We start from the raw sequence: 22712 nt of genomic DNA, 5'->3' as shown, positions 1-22712 counted from the left end.
AGACCGAGAATGATCGGCCAGAGAGGTAAGAGGAGAACCAGGAGAGGACAGAGTCCGTGAAGCCAAGGTGAGATAAGGTATGGAGGAGGAGGGGATGGTCGACAGTGTCAAAGGCAGCAGAGAGGTCAAGGAGGATCAGAATGGAGTAGGAGCCATTGGATTTGGCAAGAAGGAGGTCATGGGTGACCTTAGAGAGAGCAGTCTCGGTAGAGTGGAGGGGACGGAAGCCAGATTGGAGGGGGTCTAGGAGAGAATGGGAGTTAAGGAATTCTAGGCATCGATTGTAGACGACTCGTTCTAGGATTTTGGAAAGGAAGGGTAGTAGGGAGATAGGACGATAACTGGAGGGGGAAGTGGGGTCAAGAGCGGGTTTTTTTAGGATGGGGGAGACGTGGGCATGTTTGAAGGCAGAGGGGAAGGAGCCCTTGGAGATTGAGTGGTTAAAAATAGAAGTTAAGGAAGGGAGGAGGGCAGGGGCGATGGTTTTAAGAAGGTGAGAGGGAATGGGGTCCGAGGCGCAGGTGGAGGGGGTGGCACTTGCGAGGAGGGAGGAGATCTCCTCTGAGGATACTGCAGGGAAGGATGGGAAAGTAGGGGAGGGGGTTGGTGGTGGGGAGGGGAGAGGCGGAGGGGTGACTTTGGGGAGCTCAGACCTGATCGTGTTGATCTATCGTGTTGGTCTATCAGCCCTATTGTATTGAACTCTCCCAAGTGTTCACTACTGTGCTCTGCATGCAGTAAGTGCTCAATAAATACCGTTGATTGATTGATTGATTGATTGATTTAACCAATGGTTAAGAGTAAAAAAGTATGTCCCACCAGGTTGGGAGGTGGTGTTTTAGGGAGCAAAGTGAAAAAGAAGAAATAAACAGAAAACCTAAAGAACAACACATCAGAACATGCAGGATCTTCCTCTGTATAGGTAGACAGATTGGACTTATAAAACAGGAGAAGCATCAGAGTAGAGGAACCCTGGCATGCGTATCTACCCTTCCACAGTACATCAAATCAGACCCAATGTAAGCTTCCTCAGGGTAAGCCTCATCATATTTCTTGTGATTGCTCCCCTATTGTCTTGTATAGCTACCTTTCTGTGCTTACTCTCTCTCCTCTCTCTGTACCCAGTAAAAGCTTGATAAATATTTTAATGTTGATTATGATGATGATAAAAGGAGAAAGAGACAGGAGAGGAAGAAAGACATAGTCATAGTGGGAGAGACAATCATTTTGACCATCCAAGAAGTAGCCAAAGATCCAGAGACAGAAAGAAGCATAGAAGGAAACAGAGAGTCCAAGGGGCTTAGATACAAACAGAAAGATGGAGAGGCCCAGAGAAAAGCTAGAGACACAAGGAAATAGAGGGGGAAATGGTAGTGTGTGGAAGAAAATGACTTGTAAGTGGGAATTGGGAGAAAAAAAGAAAGGTGAAACAGGTTGGGAGAGAAGTGAGAAAAGTAGGTGAAAGTAATGGAATTGGAAGTTACACTAGTTTTTTTAAGGGAGTATTTCTGTTAATATATATTCTGATTTCATTTGTTAATGTATTTCATCATCATCAAATATAGAGACAGTGATACCTGTATGTAGTAATTGGGTTGGATCACCTCAGAAGTGACTTGAACGTTTGCCTGGTGGCTTGTAAACTACCTTTTTTGCACTTTTACAGAGGGGTGAGTAGCCCATGACACATAAATGCTCCCTTTGGAATGATGTCATGCATGATATCATCAGTTTGCAAAAACCTCACTTCTGAGAGCCCCCTTTTACTCCCCCCTAGTAGCCTGGAACCCTGGGAATTTGCTCCATCTGTTAAATGGAGGTAATCTAAACCTGGACAGCATGACTTCTGCTCTCTAAATAGCAAGCTCAGCAAGCTCAGGGAAGATGGGCTTCCCTGTATAAAATGGAAGACAAATCTGTTGTTTAGCCCCCAGAATAATTCCAATTTTCTTCCCCTTTTTTGATTCTTTGCCCTAGACCTTAATTTATTTTTTTTCTTATACAGCAAAACAACAATTACGTTAGTTAAGGAGCAATAAAGACTTTTATCTCAAAGACTCTTCCCTATTACCAGACACAAAGTAAGTTTTGAGCTTCTAAGAAGCTTTTTGACCCTTACCCCATCTCGTTACTGTACTTGAGACACATATTGGAATATTCACTATAGCTGAATTTCATCTTTGTGGAGGTAGGGGTTGCCAAAATATTTTCCGGAAATGAAAACAAAAAGCCTAGATGGTAAACTGCTGCAGCCTGAGACAGTATCTTCTTTCCCTATTTTACTACTACTATTACCAATTGCATTTGCTAAGCACTTACAGTGTGCCAGGCACTGTACTAAGCACTGGGTGGATACAAGGAAATCAGGTTGAACACAGTCCCTGTCCCATGTGGGGCTCACAGTCTCAACCCCCATTTTACAGATGAGGTAACTGAGGCACAGAGAAGTTAAGTGACTTGACCAAGGTCTCACAGCAGACAGGTGGCAGAGCTGGGATTAGAATCCATGACCTTCTGACTTCCAGGCCTGTGGTCTATCCACTACACCATGCTGCTTCCTGCAATTCTGTAATTTCTCCTGGAGCAAGTATGGTGTTCTGCTCACAGAGATGACTGACTGACTAAATGAGACTGTAACAACCAGAGGTTGTCATAATCTGAATCTCACATACCAAAATGTATCTGTCACCCACCAACTTTCATGCATTTCTCAGCTCCAAACTGGACTTGCCCATTTTAAGAAAATAGCCAAAAAGAGGAGATGCTAATCCCACTGCTGGTTTCTTAAATGCTTTTCAGGTCAGAAGATGTTTTTATAATCATGTGTCTATGATCAGAGACTTTTGGACAGATACCAAATCCAAACATCAGCAAGGGGAACGGAGTGGAATGGAAAAATGGATTTATTCATTCGTAGTCAATAAAGTAAGTTTGCAGTAGCCGGATTGTAAATAGCACCACAGAAAGAGATTTATAAGATATAATATTGGAAGACAGATTTATCCCAGTTGAAAATGCATTGCGCTGGAAGGAAGTACCTGAGGAATTTATAAGATGAGACTTGTGCAAGATGAAACCATAGGCCGGGGCTTCGGTGAACTGGAATTTTGCAAGACTTGCTGATTGCAAGCTGGATTTTCATCTTTGAGGCACTTAGTCAAAATATTTTCTGAAAATGTTGCAGGGGAAAAAAAAAGAACCCACTGCAGGGGCATTGACTGTGTTTGAAACTTCCCTTTACTCTGGCTCATCATGTTTATAAATCAAAATTATGTGTCCAGTGGGGAAACGGGAACTAAAACTCTTTGCAAAAGAAAAAAAAAACCCAAATGATTCATTTCAGTTAAAATAATTGAAAATACAGAAATTCAAAAAGCTCCCGACTGACCAGCTCTGTATTTACTTATCATTTTTGCCTGTGCTTCAGACAATGTGATCGAGGTTCTGGAAACTCATCTATGGCTGCTATAAATCTTTGAAATATTTGGACAATCATACACAGCTTGCGTCCGGGTGCCTTTGACTACCCTGCTTCCTCTTTGCTTGGGACAGCTAGTCTCTCTTTTGATCATGGCCGCCCAAGCTGTTTTGAGGCTTTATTTCATAAAAGCAAGCAAGCTGGTCAGTGGATTTACAGGGGATCCCAAGTCCTGCTTTGAACACACAACCCCAAAGGACGTTTGATCCTCGTGTGTCCTTCCACAACATCCAATGATCCTTGGGTTCAGTGAGTCTCTCCCATGCCATTCCTGGACATAAATCCCCAGTTTAGTGAAAACCAAACAAACAGACTATTAAATGATAAAAAAAGATGCTCGTTTACCTTTGAAGTTGCAGGGAGATGGAAAAATCATATCCCAGAATGGATTTCCTCATTGATCTATGTTAAAAGTAATTCAGTTTGGTCTCCTCTAGGGAGCAATGCCATTTCTTAGAGCCCTTCCGAGGTGTTTTAGGTGTTGGTCATGACCTGGACCTGTAAATCTCAACCTGCTTCATAGTGTTCTTAAGTTTGAAAATTTAAGGTTTTTGACTAGCATTCTAACCTATTCTACCTGACTCAACCCATCATACTCCAGTCTACCCTATACTATCTCCTGTAGTCCACTTTATCTTACCTTATCTTCCCTTACGCCACCCTAGCCCTACCTTACCCCACTCTACCCTACCCTACCTTACTCTGATGCTACCCTTCCCTAGTTTACCCTACCCTACAAAGGGGGTTAATCTGGGCGCCCATCTGTTGTTCATGACTTCAAGAGGCTGGATCAGGAATCAAAGGCATGGCTAGGAAAACTAGTTGAGAAGCAGTATGACCTAGAGGAAACAGCACAGGCTTGGGAGTCAGAGGACCTGGGTTCTAATCCTGGCTCTGCCACTTGCCTGCTGTGTGACCTTAGTCAAGTCACTTAACTTCTCTAGGCCTCAGTTCTTTTATCTGTAAATTGGGGATTCAGTGCATGTTCTCCCTTCTACTTACAGCGTGAGCCTCATATGATGATCTCGTATCTACTCCAACGCTAAATACAGTTCTTGGCACATAATAAGCGCTAAACAAATACCACACATATGATTTTTAGACAACAGTAAGACAGGTGCTGGACATCCAAGGTGAGACTGACTTGGAAATCATTCCCGGGAAATGCTAACATTAACTCTTAGGAGGTCGAGGGAGTGGAGGTACAAGTGGGGAGAGCTTGAGGAGTGGAAATTCCTCTACTTGCATCTGCCACTTTTCTACCTATCTCCAAGAGGCTCTAAAAGAGCGAGTCAGGCACCACTCTGAGGGACCTAGGCTAGCCCCTGGTACCAGCCCTAGCAGCTTTCCTTTTGCAAACTTAGAAGGGGTAGCTGCTGTCATTTGCAGCCTGTTTGGGTGTCACTCCTAGTTGGGGCTGAAGCTATGACTCAAAACTCTCTAGGGGGAGATGATGGAGCTTCTGAGGCTTGGCATATTAAGCTAGTCTTGTAAATAGATTGGCAAATGTACTGGACAATCCACAGAAATGTTATACTTAGCCTAGCCTCCCAGAAGAGGTATGCAGGTAGTAAAATAAATGATAAGATTAAGTTGATATTTTTTATTCTAGCCCAGAACATACAGGTTTCTCCTGTTGTACCACTGAATGAATAATCAGTGAAAATGAATAGCTCACTAAGTTACTGAATAAATGAAACACGGAGGAGATATAGTGACAGAAATGGGGAACTGGCTCCCCAAACCAATCTTTCACCCATGGCTGCCTGATTTCAACTATTGGACATTCTATCTCTTGCAGTGACCACAGACATTTAGTGAATGCTGCTAAAATTCTGAAAAGTATCTCTCCTTTCATTTCTACTCAGCCTGGAGAAATGGGCAAGCACCTTTATGGAAGGATTGAACCTACACCTGGTTGTCTGAACATTTGAGTTCTTGTGTCTGCCATCTTGCTCTTGGTGTGACAGTGTTTCAGTTTCCTTAGCCGGGAAGTGGAGATGTTGATATGACAGACTCTCCTCTGAACAAACTCTCTTCCCAGTGGACTAAATTCTAGCTCAGGCTGGAAGAGCAAACCCCCACTTGAAGGTAAAACATTCCAAGAGCCTCAGTGAGGAGGAATCAAAGAGTAGCCCTTGCTAACCTATCTGCTCTTCCCAAACCTCTCCTGTTGGTCTAATGGGAGATAGCAAACAGATCCGCAGTAGATTTTAAACCTCAATCCTCTCACACTCATTCCTGCATTGTTTGCTTTTTAAAAAACAGATCCATTCATTCCACATGTGATGTGATTTCCTGAAACATGACTGTGTGGTGTGTGTGTGTACTCCAGCTGGGCTTCCAGCTCCAAGCAGCACTGTAATATAGATTAGATAGCACTGCTTTTTTTAGAACTGCTTTAATCAAGTGTAACTTCCCCTTTCCCAACCCAGGAATATACAAGTCAGAGCTTCAGCCTTATAATTTATCTGCTTGCAAATTGCTGCTGTTCAGGACTCATTCACGGCCTGACATTTTCCATCCAAGGTCAGATCAATTCTGAGGGTGGTTGGAGGGAGGGAGTCAGAGGGTGGTAGAGTTGATGTGTGATTCATGGCAAGTCTTGGCCGAAGATTAGATAGCATTATGTACACAAAATGGTGAAGTCATGAAAATGGCATTTCATAAAAATACATTTGCACAAGATCCTCCCCTTTCTGACCTTGAATTTTTCCAGTTCATGAGCAAAATATATAATTCACTTCCCCTCAACTCATTTTAGAAGTTACTGCTTGTGTGTGAGGAGGCTATGTTGACTCTATCTTAGTTATCTTGCATTTCCTATTAGATGGAGGGCAGAGACCATGTCCACATGCCATTTAAATGTCTGATACAATACTTCGGGGACTTCATAAATGTTTGACACCTGATTAGAAACTTCCATTTTTGCCATAAAATGAATCATCTGGAGGAATTTCACCAAAGTCCTGTAGAGAAAGGAGGAAAACAGGAAATGTTCAAAAGAAAATGACTAATAATACTAATGATAGTATTAGTCATGTTCACTATGTGCCAAGCCCTGTGCTAAACTCTGGGGTATATGCAAGATAATCATGTTGGACACAGTCCCTGTCCCATATGAAGTTCACATTCTAAGTATGAAGGGGAACAGTTATTTAATCCCTGTTTTATAGATGAGGAAAATGAAGCACAAAGAACTAGTGACTTGCCCAAGGTCATCCAGCAGGTAGGTGACAGAACAGGTATTAAAACCCAGGTCCTCAGACTCCCAGGTCCGTGCTCCATCCACTAGGCCATGCAGCTTCAGACAGGCTGTTTCAAAGAAAGAAATTAAAGTTTCAATGTCCTTCTTAAGATACTGTCCTGCCCAGACTGATTTCCCCTTTGAACTTCCACTTTCTTTGGAGAGTGGAGAGAATGGAGAGTCTCCAGTGCTTTCTACCATTAGTTTGAGGCGTGATGGAGATTGGCATGTCAGGTATGGGTGCACTTCATTTTCCAAAACTGGAAAATTTGGACACTAGTCTTTCTGCTATGGTCAAGCTGAAGCTGGACTCATCCAGTTTTGAGATTCCTTCCACCCATCCAGGATGAGAAAGTGTGAGGGAGCACTCTCCCTATAATGAATTCCTTTGCTCAGATCCTGAAGGTAAGGGACTTGGAGTCAGGAGAACCAGGATTTTAGTCCCAGCTCAGCAACTTCCCTGTTGTGTGACCTTGGGAAAATCATTCAACTCCTCTGTGGCTCAGTTTCCTCATCTATAAAATGGGGCTAACGTAACTGTTCTTCCCTTTCCGTCAGTGAGGCCAGTGTGAGCCAGGAACTGTCTCTGATCTGATTACCTTGTAGCTCCACCAATGCTCAGCACAATGCTTGGCATACTGTATTGTACTTCCCTATGTATTTAGTACAGAGCCCTGCACATAATTAGTGCTCAATAAATACCACTGATTTATTTTTCTTTTGGTATTTAAGTGCTTATTCTGTGCCAGGCACAGGACTAGGCCCTGGGGTATATTTAAGATGAAAGGGTTGGACACAGTCCCTGTCTCACACAGGGCTTCCAGTCTTAACCCCCATTTTATAAATGAGTCAACTGAGATACAGAGACGTTAAATAAATTGTCCAAGGTCATACTGCAGACAAGTGGCAGAGCTAGGGCTAAAACCCAGGTCCTCTGATTCCCAGACCTGTGCTCTTTCCATTAGACCGTGCTGCTGGATAGTAAAAACATGAAGAATATCATCATTATTAAGTGTCAAGACCGAGGCTCCTCTCTTGTTTTTGTCAGGAGTCCCCTTCATCATACATAAATAATTCTCTAAGTTTTCTTTCTAGTCTGAATGTCTTACTTTGTTCAGTGTATAATGTTTGTAATGAAATAATGAAGAGACATTTTCAAAAAATAAACTTGCACAAAACCCTCCCCATTCTACTTCTGTTTTTCTCCAGTTTACAAACAAAATACATTTCTTTCCCTCACTTGCCATGTATGCATAGATTGTGTTGATAATGCCAGTGGCTGTCTTGACTTTCCTATTGGATAGGTGGCAGAGCCAAGTCCAATCACCTACAACATGTCTTAGTTTCTTAGAGAGATGAGCCCATTAATGACCAGACTGAACTGTAATTATGCTTTGCACAATGATACTCATAGCTCGGTCGTCTGTCACTGGAGGTTACTTTTGCTTCGACCCCTCCAGTGAACATAAATGCCCCAGGATTGTCACACTGGTTGAGCAGGGAAAGGGGAGCAGGGGATATGCCTGGCTGTGATGTATGATGGTATTTCTGAAGAAAGTCAAAACCATTTGGAAAACAGCTTTGATGGATTGCAGGAAATGAAGGATTTGCAACTGCTCCAGAATTCCTGGGGAACAATGGCCACCAAGCGATGATAAGAATTTTCATTCACAGGGTGTGGAATCAGGGCCTCATTTTAGACCTGGAGTCTTGGTCTGGGGCCCTGAATAGAGGATTTACCTTTTTGCAAAAGACAGAAAGGAATTGAGTCATAAACATCTAATCTGCTGCATTTTCTGCTGCAGCCATCTGAAAATGGTGCCGCCAAGGTTGTTAATGAATAGTGTGGAAAGTGACTTGCCTTAAATTCAGCATTTGTTTGTCCCTATCTTAGCAATCCCTACTTGTCTGCTGATACAGATGGCTACCACGCTGATCCAAGCACTTATCCTACCCAGCCCTAGCTACTGAATCTGCCTCCTCTCTGACTTCCTGGCCTCCTGTCTCTCCCCACTCCAATCCATACTTCACTCTGCTGCCCGAATCATTTAACACCAAAAGCATTAAGTTCATGTCTCCGCAGCCCTCAAGAACCTCCAATGACTGCCCATCCACCTCCACATCGAAGAGAAACTACTTTCCATTGTCTTTAAAAAAACTCGATCAGCTCACCCCACCATTCCTCACCCTACTACAGCCCAACCCAAACACTCCGATCCTCTAGCACCAGCTTAATCTGGACCTCGATCTTGTCTATCTTGCTGTCAACCCCTTTTCTACATCATCTCCCTAGCCTAGAGTTAGAGTTAGTTCTAACTCTCTCCCCTTCCATATATGCCAGACCACCACTCTCTCCACCTTCAAAACATTACTAAGGTCGCAACCTCTCCCTGAGGCCTTCCCTGATTAAGCCCTCTTTTCCCCAGCTTGCTCTCCCTTCTGCGTCATTTATGCACTTCAGTCTGTGATCTTTGGACATTTGATATTCTCCTCACCCCCAACCCCACAGCACTTATGTACATATCTTTAAATTATCCATTGTAAATTACTTATTCCTATTAATATCTGTCTCTGCCTCTAGACTGTAAGCTTGTTATGGGCAGGGAATGTATCCGCTTATTCCGTTTTATTGTGCTCTCCCAAGTGCTCTGAACATGGTCAGTACTCAATACAATTGATTGATTATCAGGAAACTGAACATCAACTGGTCCATTTGGACATTCTCTCTTGCTAGTGCAAGACCAACATTCAAAACAGCTTTAATTACTCTGATTTGGAGTAAAATCACATCATTTGGAGTAAAATCATTTCAAAGTTAGGCAGCTGATGCCAACTTGAGTCACTCAGACACAAATCCTGTGCCTGGGTGCCTTTACTTCAACTATTGGAGAGACATTTAGATTTGGAGAAGTCATTTTACATTTCTGGGCCTCAGTTTCTCCTTCTGTAATTGTTCATTAAGCAAAAATGAGAACAGCCATTTACTGACAAGGCAACTAGTTTGATCTTTGTCTAGAACTCTGAGCTCTTTGTAGGACTCTTTGACACATGGTAATGTTAGGAGAAAATGTTCGCTTGAAGCAGCTTTTCAGAAAGCATTCAAAGAAATTCCAAGATGCTGTTAAACTTTTCTTTCCCTTTCTTGAGTAATCAAAGGGGGTATTTTGCAGGAAGAGACCCAGATGCTCTCAGTACCCTGAATGTGAGGTGTTAAATAAAAACCCTAGTGTTTTAATAAGGACAACTATTTAGGAAGTGGTGACAATGTGCAATCTTCAAAAAAGGGAAGCCTTGGAGGTGCTGTGGTAATAATGCAGTTACTTAAAGAACATTTAAGATACAAATATCTCTGTGGTTTTTTATTTGGTTCCACACTTTAGTCATTCTGAGAAGTTTCTCAAAGCTTGGCTAATCACTCTGAAATCCCAATTTTGGTCAAGGGGTTTGGAGGTTGCTTAAAAGGCCCAGAATCCTCTTCTTCTATTTCAACACCGTGTAGGTGAGCCCCCTCCCCACTTCCATGGTGGGACCTTCAAAGAAGAGAATGTAGGGAATTGAGGCAGCAGGGCAAAAGGCCAGAGGCACTGGAAATTGCAGAAATAGACAAGCTCTTAGCCCAAAGAGACAATAAAAAATAGAGAAGTTGCTCCAAATCCAGGACCAACCTCACTTTTTGTGACATGTGCTTGGAGCCACAACATAACAGTGGGATGGGTTTGTGTTGATGGAGAAACATTGTTTAGATGGAGACCATGAACATGTAATTTCAGAATTAATCAGCACCTGGGTTTTCAAAATCTGAGCCGAGTCAACTTGAAAATGAGCAGCTGATAGTCTCTGAAGACCAGCTAGGACAGTCCTTCCACAACTATGTCCTTCACCTAAGGATGTATGTGTGTGTGTATGTATATGTATGCCTGCACCAGGGAGCTCTGTGTTGCAAGATAGGGAGTCTCTTGCATCCTTTTGGGCACAGTGTGTGTACAGTGAGCCCATTCACATCCATTTAAGGAAGCCTGAAATTAGGGAACATGATAATAATAATTGTGGTATTTGTTAAGCACTTACTATGTGCCAGGCACTGTTCTAAGTGCTGGAGTAGATACAAGGTAATTGGGTTGGACATAGTCCTAGTAGGGCTCACATTTTTAATTCCCATTTTACAGATGAGGGAACTGAGGCAAAGAGAAGTTAAATGACTTGACCAAGGTCACACAGCAGACAAGTGACAGAGCCAGGATTAGAACCCAGGTCCTCTGACTCCCAAGCCCATGCTCGTGCCACTAGGTCATGCTGCTTCATATGCCCATCCTATGAGCAGCACTTGTATGCAGCTCATCCTTGCCCAGGATAGATTATTCCTGAATGGATACTGCTATGAGAAGTGTGACTAGAATTCTCTGGTCCCTATTCCCCCCTCATAGCAGGAGGAATAAGCCTAGCTGGAGGGGAGAGTTGCTCAGAGTCTGGAATCAGTCCATATTCCTTTTTATCATTACCAGGCCCTCAATTTTGCCCTGACCACTTGACCTGCTCTTTGCCCACATGGAGGAGTTCTGGATTATCTTCTCTCTAGAGCAGTCAAGGATCTGTTTCTCCCTTCCTTCCCTTTGTGCCCATCCACCTGGGTATGGGGAAGATCCTGAGTTGAATCCAAGTGGCACTATTATATAAAAAGCATCTGCAAAAATTGAATCTTAAAGAAGAAACACAAAACATCTTAAAATGAGGCTGCACTCATCCAAGAATGCAGCCCAATACCAAGAATAATGAAATCAAAATAGCTTTGTTTCCCAGGAGGAGCATTTTCATTAGTCATGGTGAATATGAAGCTGGAACTGGTCTCATTAGAAGCTTGGCTCAAAGCACTTGACTTGCCGCTGACCAAAATACAGGGTTATGAAATTTTACAAATATTTTACTCTATCAGCATGACTTATACGGGCCCAGAGAATGGCTCCATAACTGCCAACATGTCACTCAGGATGAACTGCCCTGAAAGCCTCCAAGAAGCATTTCCATCCACCCCACCTCTCTGAATTCCACTGCCCTTCAGGAAGAATTGGGAAAAATCTGAGGAAAGTTCAGGCCTTCTCTGTGATGGCCCTATAGAATAAGAACTTGAAATGAAGCCATCCATTAGAAGGACTGGAAGAAAGTGCAGTCTTTGGTATATTTATGCAAATTTATTTTCACTCTTTGGGGCATTTTCTTCATTGCTGACAGAGAGTTACAGAAAGAATTGGAAAAAAAACAAACTATTAGGTCATTCCACCACCACCACCACAGGATTCTTTCTCCCATAGTTCTGGGAATAACAGTAGTAATAATAATAATGACAATGCTTTTTATTAATTGCTCACTACATTCCAAGGAGGGTACTAAGCGCTGGGATATATTCGAGACAATCAGGTTCCAAATGGGGCTCAAAGTGTAACTAAGGAGGGAGGACAGCTATTGAATCCCTATGTTGCAGATGAGGGAACTGAAGCTCAGAGAAGTTAAGTAATTGTCCTAAGGTCACACAGCAATAAGCGGTGGAGCTGGATTTAGAATGCAGGTCCCTTGACTCTCAGGCCCATGCTCTTTCCACTAGGCCACACTGCTGGTGGGGAAAAGCCTTTAGTAAATTTTTCACCCTCAACTGACCAGGGTCATTTTGAAACAGGTTGTTTTCTAAGGGGTTCATATCAATGCTTATTTTTGTCATGAAAGAAATGTTGAGGCTCTTGTGATTATGCAATTTTATATTTTCGATCGTTATGAACTTCCAGTTCCAGAAGTGTTAGAGATAGCTCCTGAAATCCCTAAGCCAAATTAAGCATTGTGGGAGGTGAAAAAGCAACATGCTCTAGTGGAAAGTGCACGGGCCTGGGAGTCAGAGGACCTAGGTTCTAATCCCTGCTTTGCCGCTTGTCTGCTGTGAGACTTGTTTGCAAGTTCCTGACTGATGCCACTGGATCAAGGGTTAAATAGTGCTTGTGAACGGCTCCTCCTTGCTCCTCGGCCTCCTGGGATCCAGTTTCCTCCTACTCCTCCCTGCTGTTGTCCCCACTATTTGCCTATCACATGGGCTGCACACATCATACACACAGATGGTATCTCCCTTTACTTACTTCTCCAACTCGTGCAACTTAAAACCAAAAATGTTTAGAGACTACTTTCCAAGTGAACACAAAGCGAATGCAACAGAGGTCTGTTTGTTCATTCATTCAGTCTTATTTATTGAGTGCTTACTGTGTGCAGAGCACTGTACTAAACACTTGGAATGTACAATTCGGCAACAGAGAGAGACAATCCCTGCCCAACAACGGGCTCACAGTCTAAAAGAGAGCAGCTCTTCAGACTCAAGCATGGCTAATGACTCCATTCCTCTACATCCCAGTAACCACCCATGTGAGTCTAGAGAACACAAGTCACTGTCTCTCTCTGTTTGCGGCCCACTTTGAGAGGGATGAAGGCAGCAGAGTTCTGTCTCCTCACCTCTTACTCTTCTCTCAATCAATCAATTATATTTATTGAGCACTTACTGAGTGCAGTACACTATACTAAGCACTTGGGAGAGTATAGGAGTCCATCCCCTTGCTTTAAAATTTGCTCTCTCCATTGTTTCATGCACATCTATTTGAAACTGTTTCAACCCATGCACGTACCCTTTATACAACTGAAATGAGATTTGACTTCTTGGATCATAAACCAGAACTTCCTGTTTTTTCTTAATTTTAGGTTTCATGTTGACACACACTTGGTGATCATGTTCCCTCAGCCCTTCCACCCGAAGGATGACAGGGAGTGAGGCCCAGGTGAGGCTAGTCCCTTCAGGCTTATGAAAAATTTTCGTCAGTTCTTAGAAAACACCTCCCCAAAACAGCTCTCCAAAGTGGAGTTAAGCCAAAAATAGTGACTAAGGGAGGTGGGGTTTAGCCAGATCCCCTGGTACCTCAGTCCTACTCCCTCCCCACTGCAGAATTTGCTGTCAGTTGAACTTCACAAATGTCAAGAAAACTCCATAGTCCTCCAAGGATTTGGATATAAAGAAAGGGTACCATAAACTCTGCCAAATTAGCAAATACTGTTCTTTATATCCCTCTCCAAACTGAGAAATTTTCAATCTCCTGTCACTATCTGCACTAATAAATTAACCTCAGTGAAAATGTCCAAAAAAGGCTCTTCCTGTTTTCATTGGTCCTCTGTTTATTTGTTTTTACATGTGAAAATTGTTTTATATTACATAAAAATAGAAAGGGTCTTGAAACTAGACATGCTGAAAATATAGCAGAGAGTTGTGTAGCCAAACCATTTTTTCCTCCTATCCACGGCCAGTTCAGATAATAATAATAATAATAAAAGTTCCAATAACTGAACTAAATTGTCAAAAAACTTCTGGTAGCCAAACTGAGTTTTGTTGTCTCTTGAGTTTTTAAAAGTGTTCAACCAATTAGCTTCATTGGCCTTCTACTTTGAATTTTTTCACAACAACTGAAAGCAAACAGTGAGCTCCTTGCCTGAAAAGCATCGACTTATTAACCTGCTAAACCCTGAGGAGGGAGGAGGCAAGATTGTTTTCCTTTTTTTTTTTTTTTTACAGAAAGAGAAACTAAGGCACAGAGAGCCGAATTGACTTCTCCAAACTCACTTATGCCTTCCGCCTTTGAGAAACAACTTGCTTGCCTTTCACAGTGGTCAGTCGGACACAAGTTCCCAAGACATATGACCTACCCTATCAGGTACACTCTATGAGAGTTTAGACGACTGATGCGAGGCTGAGACAATTCATTGCCTGGGGGCCAATGGGCTGCTATTTCTGGATTAAAGTAAAATTGCTTCATTAATAATAATAATGATAATAATAATAGTGGTATTTATTAAACACTTACTATGTGCCTAGCACTCTGCTAAGTGCTGGGGTAGATATAAGCAAACTGCATTGGACACAGTCCCTGTCCCCCGTGAGGCTCATAGTCTTAATCCCCATTTTACAGATGAGGTAACTGAGGCACAGAGAAGTGAAGTAACAACCAATGTCACTCAGCAGAAACTGCAGGGAGTCATATGCCCAGCCCTACTGATGGTAGGCGGATGATGACTTTTCAGGTGGCACACTGCCAGGACACCCATAAGCCTCCCAGACCAAATAACAAGATACCATGCAACAGATACCATGCTTTCCCCCACTCTAGACTTGAGCTTGTTGTGGGCAGAGAATGTGTCTGTTTATTGTTATAGTGTACTCTCCCAAGCACTTAGTACACCGCTTTACACACAGTAAGGGCTCAATAAAAACAAATGAATTAATGAAAGAGCTTACACTTTAATAAGGGAAGCAGAAAACACCAAATCCATGTAAATATTAAGATTTAGGTTAAACCATTATGTAGATGAAGCCATCATGTAGAGAAGCAACATGGTCTACTGGAAAGAGCATGGACCTGGGAATCGGGAGACCTCGGTTCTAATTTCAGCTCTTCCACCTGTCTGCCATGTGACCTTGGGCAAGTCATTTAAGGTATCCATTTCTGTGTCTTCATCTGTAAGTTGGGAATAAAACACCTGTCCTCCCTCCTGCTTAGGCTGTGAGCCCCATGTGGGACAGGGTCTTTGTCCCTGCTGCATATATTAATTAATCCATGATATTCACTGAGCTCTTACTCTGTGCAGAGCACTGTACAAAGAACTTGAGAGAGCACACTGCATATATGGTTTCTTAGTAGCACAACATAGTGGTTAGAGCACGGGCCTGGGAGTCAGAAGGTCACGCGTTCTAATTCTGGCTCTGCCGCTTGTTGGCTGTGCGACCTAGGGCAAGTCACCTTATTTCTCTGTGCCTTGGTTACCTCATCTGTAAAATGAGGATTGAGACTGTGAGCCTCCAGGAACTGGATCCAACTGATTTGCTTGTATCCCCCGGAGCACTTAGTACAGTGCCTGGCATATAGTAAGCACTTAATAAATACCACAGTTATTATTAATTATTAATAGTATAATGTTCAGAACAGAATAAGTGCTACCACCAAAAAAAGGAGTGGGGTGGAAAAGTGTCATGCTGGATGTTCTAGGGTTAATGGGTGCAAGCTAGCTGTAGGAGGTGGGTACATTGGATGGCAATTTAAGAGATAGCTTGGTAAAAGCCTGAGCTTTGCCTGCCTGCTCTTAGTGCTTGTTGTTTGCAGGGCAGCGATGTAAACTGGACTGTAAGCTTCTTGAAGGCAGGGAACATGCCTATTCTGTTATATCGTATTCTCCCAAGTTAATAGTCCAGTGCTCTGTAACAGTAAGCCGTCAATAAATGCCTTTGATTGATTGGGAGAGGTCACTTACAGAGGACGAAGGGACTTCCCTGGCTCTCAGGAATTCAGGCCACAATCTAACCCTTGAATCAGAACTTTGGCTTTCTCTATGTGTGTCTCCACAATGGAATACCTGGAGATAATAATAATAATGTTGGTATTTGTTAAGCGCTTACTATGTGCAGAGCACTGTTCTAAGCGCTGGGGTAGGTACAGGGTAATCAGGTTGTCCCACATGAGGCTCACAGTCTTCATCCCCATTTTACAGATGAGGGAACTGAGGCATAGAGAAATAAAGTAACTTGCCCACAGTCACACAGCTGACAGGGTGGCAGAGGCAGGATTCGAACCCATGGCCTCTGGCTCCAAAGCTCATGCTCTTTCCACTGAGCCACGCTGCTTCTCTAAGATCCCACCAAATAGTTGGAAGAATCTCTTTCTGGCCTCCTGCAGTCTTTCCATCAGCCTTTCCATGGCCAGATCTTGGTTCCCAGTTGTTGGAAGGAAACACGGTTTCCCCGAACACCAGGGTCTCCCTAGACGGCTGAATCTCTGAGGTGGGGGAGCTAGCCCTCTTTTTGCTGGTTCCTGAGAAGCAGAGAACAGCACCACACAAGACAGAAAAATGAAATGAAGGAAATAGAAAGGAACCAACAGTACGATATGATCTGACACACCCTTTACTCTGCCTCAGATTTGCTGCTAGTGGATCCCTGGTGACTGATAGACCAGCTCAGTCATTCCCTCAGAGCTTGCAAGCTCCCAGCACCAGCTGGCTTTGACATTAGGCCCCGCCTGATGTTACTGCTCCAGGACCTCCTCAAGTACCTCCGATCTCCCCGTAAGTCTGCTGATTTACTGTTCCCACTGGCCAGTTGTTGATCCACTTCTCCTCTCCGTGTGCTCGGCGGGCACCCCAGAAACCGTCCTCCAGCAATATATTTGGTTTATGGTTTCCTTCAGAGCCAAGGAAGAAAAACAAGCCAGGCTGTGCACCTGTTAGATTTTAATGTGCTCAGAGCATTTTGGCTGTCAGGACCCAAAAAGAAAAGTTTATCTGTGACTCTGGTCCAGGTGGAACTGCCATGAGCCTATTAGAAGAAGCGTAATTAGTTTCCTTAGAAATGAACTTCTTGTTTTATTTACTGCCCTGCTGGGCTCTGGGTGAACCTGAGTTTGACTTTGCCCAAGGAAACTGCCTCAGACTTCAGTCCATGTGGTGCTTCCCAGGAGAGGACCAGGTTTCAGAGATGACTGTGTTAATTCTAGGCTGGCCACATGACCTTTTCTATTGCTGCTGTTCTAATTTTTTGCCTCCAATTTTTGCTGTCAAAATGCGTGAAGGCATCTACGGTGATCAGAATGTGTCTGTACATCCAGGACCAAGCTCAGATCAGACTTGAACAAAATGAAAGGGAAAACTGAATTTGTTTTGCTTCTTTGTTCTAACCTCCGAACTTTATGTGTGGGTGGTTGTGTGGTGGGAGGGTGGATCATTGGGGAAATTGCTGCAGGCAGATGGTGCCAAAGCAGAGAGGGAGTGTGTTCTAGTGGGAAGACCCAGTTTCTAGTCTGTGTTCCACCACTTGTCTGCTGTGTGACCTTGGACAAGTCACTGAGCTGCTCCATGCCTCAGTTTCCTCATCTGTAAAATGGGGGCAAAATGCCTATTCACCCTTCCAGTGAGCCCAGTGCAATGGGGACTGTGTTTGATCTGGCTATTTTATATCTACTCCACTGCTTGGCACATAGAGTTTAAAGAATTCCATCATTCTTGTCATTATTAGGAGGGAATGGCAGCCAATGGGAAAAGGTGGCACTCGTCAGCCTGGGCAGGTCTCATGCATACACTGTGGGGCGATGACAATTTGGACAAGTACAACTTCCATTTGGCTCTATCTCTTTGACTGCAAGGGGATACCTGATTTTCTCGGCAGGCTCCCAGCACCGGGGACATCCACTGCTGCTTTCCACAATTGCCGTTTTCTTTCTGATTAACTCCGAAGTGAGAAACAAGAGGGTAGGCATCAGAATTGCATCTGAAATTCAAGTGGATACTTAAGGCAACTGTGCATGAACTTTAGTGAAAAACTCCACACCAAATCGAAACATGCTCCAAGGAGGTTTGTTTGGTTTTTTTAAAATATGATTCAGTGTTAGGAAGATGGGTTGTATATAGTGATTAAATTCAGTAGCTAACTGCTCAGTTCTTCACTTCTTTTAGCTAGCATATGTATAGACCAAAAAAGACAAAAACACTTAGAGCAGGAGAATTCAGAAAAAAAGATTTCAAAAAAACAGATGCCCTAATAATAATAATAATGTTGGTATTTGTTAAGCACTTACTATGTGCCAAGCACTGTTCTAAGCGCTGGCCTAATAATCTATAGAAAAAGAAAGGGCCCCAGATAGGCAGAATGATCTATTACTTTTTTAATACGAGCTAAGGGAGTGAATTTGCTGCAAAAAGTCAATCAGAATTTTTGCAAAAATCCCACTGTGACTGTGCAAAAAAGGCCTTTGTCAACTCTCACAAATAAAAGATTTATAATTTTTTGCAATTCCATAAAAGGTACAAGGGGAAGGTTTAAAACTTAGGATCAATCAATCAATGGCATTTATTGAGTGCTTTCTGTGTGCAGAGCACACAATAGACATTATTAGGGTCTGCTCCAGGTTTTCCCCCCAACCCCCAACACATATGCCCCAAGCCCCCAGGGTAATACTATACATCCTGTAACACTCAATAAACACTTGTTGGTGGTGAATGATGATGATTACAGTGATGATAATGACCATGCTGATGGTGATGATGAATATTTGTTGATAATGCTGAGACCAAATCGCTTTCTACATGCTACTGCACATTTCACAATCTCTCGTAAAGATCTTTGTGGCAACATCCTCAAGTGAAATGACACTGACTTTTGAAATCTGGGGTGTCACCTAGAAATAGTTGGAATGTGTCCAGACAAAACATGGTCAGGAGATCCTGTGAGATGTAGAGAGCCTGAAGAAATGCCTGTGAATAGAGGAGACTTCTTGTCCATTTCCCCTCCTCTAAGTCGATGTGCAGCTGAACAATGGACTTTTTTTTCATGGAATATAATGCACAGACTATTAGGGTTCTACTAAGTAATAATAATAATAATGTTGGTATTTGTTAAGTGCTTACTATGTGCAGAGCAGTGTTCTAAGTGCTGGGGTGGATACAGGGTAATCAGGTTGTCCCACATGAGTCTCACAGTCTTAATCCCCATTTTACAGATGAGATAACTGAGGCACAGAGAAGTGAGGTGACTTGCCCACAGTCACACAGCTGACAAGTGGCAGAGCCAGGATTCAAACCCAAGACCTCTGACTCCCAAGCCCGGGCTCTTTCCACTGAGCCACGAGTCCATCCTAAAGGTTGCCTGAGAAAATAAGTAGACTTGGGTGCTAATAATAATAGTGTAATAATAATGATAGTTAATTATAATAATAATTATGGTATTTGTTAAGCACTTACTATGTGCCCAGCACTGTTCTAGAGCAGGCACCCGATGAAGTCAGGATTAGAACTCGGTTCTCCTGAGTCCCAGGCCTGGGCTCAGGCCACTAGGCCACTGTTGTTGAGCAGAAAAGGTGAGTGGTCTCTCATACCTAAGCTAAAATGACTAGCTTTCTACTAGCTAACTACTACTTGTTAAAAGTAGTTCATATAGAGATATATGACCTGCCCTTGCATGTAGATCCATCTTTGTATTAATAGTTGACTTGATTGATATATGGATAGATTCTTATATATGTAGGAGAAGCTGGAATAATTTACACACACACACACACATAGACACACCATTCAGTTCTGTGCAAATTAAGACTGTTCTTAGACACAGATGTATTTGCTACATGCAGCTTCCATTGCTGTTTTCATTCATTCAATCATATTTATTGAGCGCTTATTGTGTCACATCTGTCTCTTGGTCTCCACACCTTCCCAGGGCTGCCCCACCCCATCTCCTGATGGCTGTATGTTGGCGTTGCTGCCTGCTGAGTCCCAGTGACACTGAATTACTCTCTTGTAAGACCAAATGGTAAAGCTGCTAGTAGCCAACTACCCCAGGGCAGAGTGGCACACCTCCAAATCAGGAAAGTTCTACAATCTTCTAAAAATTTCTATCCCAAGCAGGGGTCTGTCAGAAGCAGAGTGGTCTGGGAGTAGCTGCCTTTCCTCTCCTTGAAGAATCTTGTTTTTTAAGGTTGTATTCAAAAGACCTACGGTCAGGAACTGCCTGAGTTGAAATTTATCTACATCGGTAGGATGGAGGCTTCTCTGCCTGAACTTAAAGTGTGGTTCCACCGAGTCTCAGTGTTCCAAATCAGGTGCTTAGGACACTCACCCAACTCTATACTTTAACTAACAGTAGCCCATATTCATCTTGTGAAGTTCAATTAGGAAAACCAAGCCGCAATGCAAGATCCATCAGCCCAAAAGCTGAAAAGGAAGGAGCAGTGCTAAAATCAGCTGAAAAAAAAAAACAACATAAAATTTCAGGATTAGCAAGCAAGCAGCACTGGATGGATTTCAGTTTCATTATTGGGCTCAGGAGAAAACCCTTTCTATATTCCATTATGTTTTGAGCTAGTCAGGGATTAGTGGTTTGGGAGAAGTAGGTCAGGAGTTGGGAGTGCAAGAATCCTGGGGAAAGGTCAGTCAGTCAGGCAGGGATGTTAGTCTCCTGTTGAGGCTTTCTTAGTGGTAGTTAGAGAAGCAGTGTTGCCTAGTGGAAAGAGCATGGGCCTGGGAGTCAAAGAACATGGGTTCTAATCCCAGCTCTGTCATTTGTCTGCTGTGTGACCTTGAGCAAGTCACTTGACTTTTCTTTGCCTCAAGTCCCACATTTGCGGAAAGAGGATTCAGTGCCTATTCTCCCTCCTACTTAGACTGTGAGCCCCACGAGGGACCTGATTATCTCGTATCTGCCCCAGCTCTTAGTACAGTGCTTGGCATATAGTAAGCAACTAACATATACCATAATAATAATAATTATTATTAGTTGTTGAGGCCTTACCTCACACTTAATACAATGCTCTGTATACAATAAGCACACAGTGAGTACTTTGATTCTGCAGCATGAGAGTTGCAGCCTCTTTACCTTCTCTCTCTCCTCCCTGATTCAGAAAAAGGACTAGGAGAGTTGGGAAAGGAATCGACTTGTTTTTGGGTTCTACTGAAGACCATTGCTTGCCCTGAGCTCATCAATTCCAAACAGCTTCAGACCTCTTTGCTATTGTTCTTTCTTGCTCATTTAAAGTTCATGAAGGCAGAAGGTAGAAGGAACTCAGTGGAGGTAACTTCAGAATCCAGTTAAAATCAGCGGCATCGCTGGGAAGTAAGCTACTACCTAACCAGTTCTCACCCTGAGAGAGAGTGTAGGGTTGGCATAGACCACACTAGCCTGGGACTCCATTAGTATTTCTGGGGTTCTGGACTGGATAAACCATTTGATTCTGGGTCATCTCCTCCTTACCCTGCCCAGAGTCAGAGTGTGATCAGGGATCTGACTAGATGTGGGACTTTTTGCTATCCTAGTACCATTCATGGAGAAGTGACCCAGAAATCTCTACCTTCTTCTACAATCTTTCCAGAACTGAACTAGTATATCCAGAAAGCCTCAGTTTCAGGATGACTTGGACGAATCCTGGTTGGGATTATTTCAGTCCTAAATCAAAACTTCACTGACACCTGAATGAACATCACTTAAAATTCAGAGTTTCTAGGTTTCTCAGACCTAATTCAAACTTTTTGATGTCTGAATCTCTTATCTGAAACAGAATGTAAATAACTGCCTCCTCTCCCCATCCTCCACATGCTATTTTTAAAACAGCTTCAAAATCTTAATTTAAAAACTCAAACCAAAAACTTCTTGACCATCAAGACTTAAAGAAAAAGCATTTTAAAGTTATGTGTGAATGATTCAAAAGGACATAAATGCTAGTTCCTGAGAGAGTTCAAATGGAGTGAAATGCTCAGGGGCCTGATATGTTTGAGGTTTTACCAAACCAAAAATGTCTGAGATATTGGACAAATCTTAAGTGCAGTTTTCCTATTCCTATTTGTTCTGAGAAGACAGAGATTCATAGAGCATATTTACTGAGGAAATCGCCATATTTTCTAAATTCCTCATTAGATAATTTACTTTTAAGTAATAATAAATGACGATTACATAATATGTACCTTGATATAAAGAAACCTATCTTAGTGAAAAATATTTTTGTATATGATCTTAGTTGATCCTGGATTCCTGGAAGAGGTATGGAAATGTCAACTCATCAGAATTATTGATCTGGATACCCAGGAAGTTCAAATGTTCATATTTGTGATTGGCATTCGTTTGCTGCAGGGCATCAAGTTCCAAGGTCAGAAATCTGGGTCTGAAGGATCTGAGCATCTAGTTTCTAATGTCATGGCTTTCCAGATGACCTTGTGACGTGACCTCAAGTAAATCATTTGAGAATCTCCTTGTTACAGGAAGAAAAGCAAGACGGGGCAGTTCCACCTGCAACCCAAAGGACAATTCCAAGTGTTTCATCTGGAAGGAACTGTTAATCACCCAGTGGAATTCTTAGTCACATTCAAGAACAATGATATGAGTCACTGGAGTTATTGTCAAATGGACGGGCCAATTTAAGAACTGTAGGTCTCTGGAGCTATTCCAAC

At 42.8% G+C, this 22712-nt stretch overlaps 1 long non-coding RNA gene across 2 annotated transcripts in view; it reads left to right on the top strand.

The window, feature by feature from the left end:
• LOC114805719 overlaps positions 1 to 22712 on the top strand; it is a 132254-nt gene that overhangs the window by 95427 nt on the left and 14115 nt on the right. The window contains exons 3-5 of one of the 2 annotated variants that reach the window (XR_003753742.1): positions 13452 to 13528; positions 14314 to 14452; positions 16707 to 16853. This is a non-coding gene — a long non-coding RNA (uncharacterized LOC114805719). The remainder of the gene's footprint in view (positions 1 to 13451; positions 13529 to 14313; positions 14453 to 16706; positions 16854 to 22712) is intronic. The other variant, XR_003753743.1, reaches the window with a different exon arrangement.

The sequence above is a fragment of the Ornithorhynchus anatinus genome, chromosome 19 (assembly GCF_004115215.2).
Source record: "Ornithorhynchus anatinus isolate Pmale09 chromosome 19, mOrnAna1.pri.v4, whole genome shotgun sequence".
Classification (NCBI taxonomy): domain Eukaryota; kingdom Metazoa; phylum Chordata; class Mammalia; order Monotremata; family Ornithorhynchidae; genus Ornithorhynchus; species Ornithorhynchus anatinus.
The sequence above is the reverse complement of the archived record's forward strand: the minus strand, read 5'-3'. Positions and strand labels throughout refer to the sequence as shown.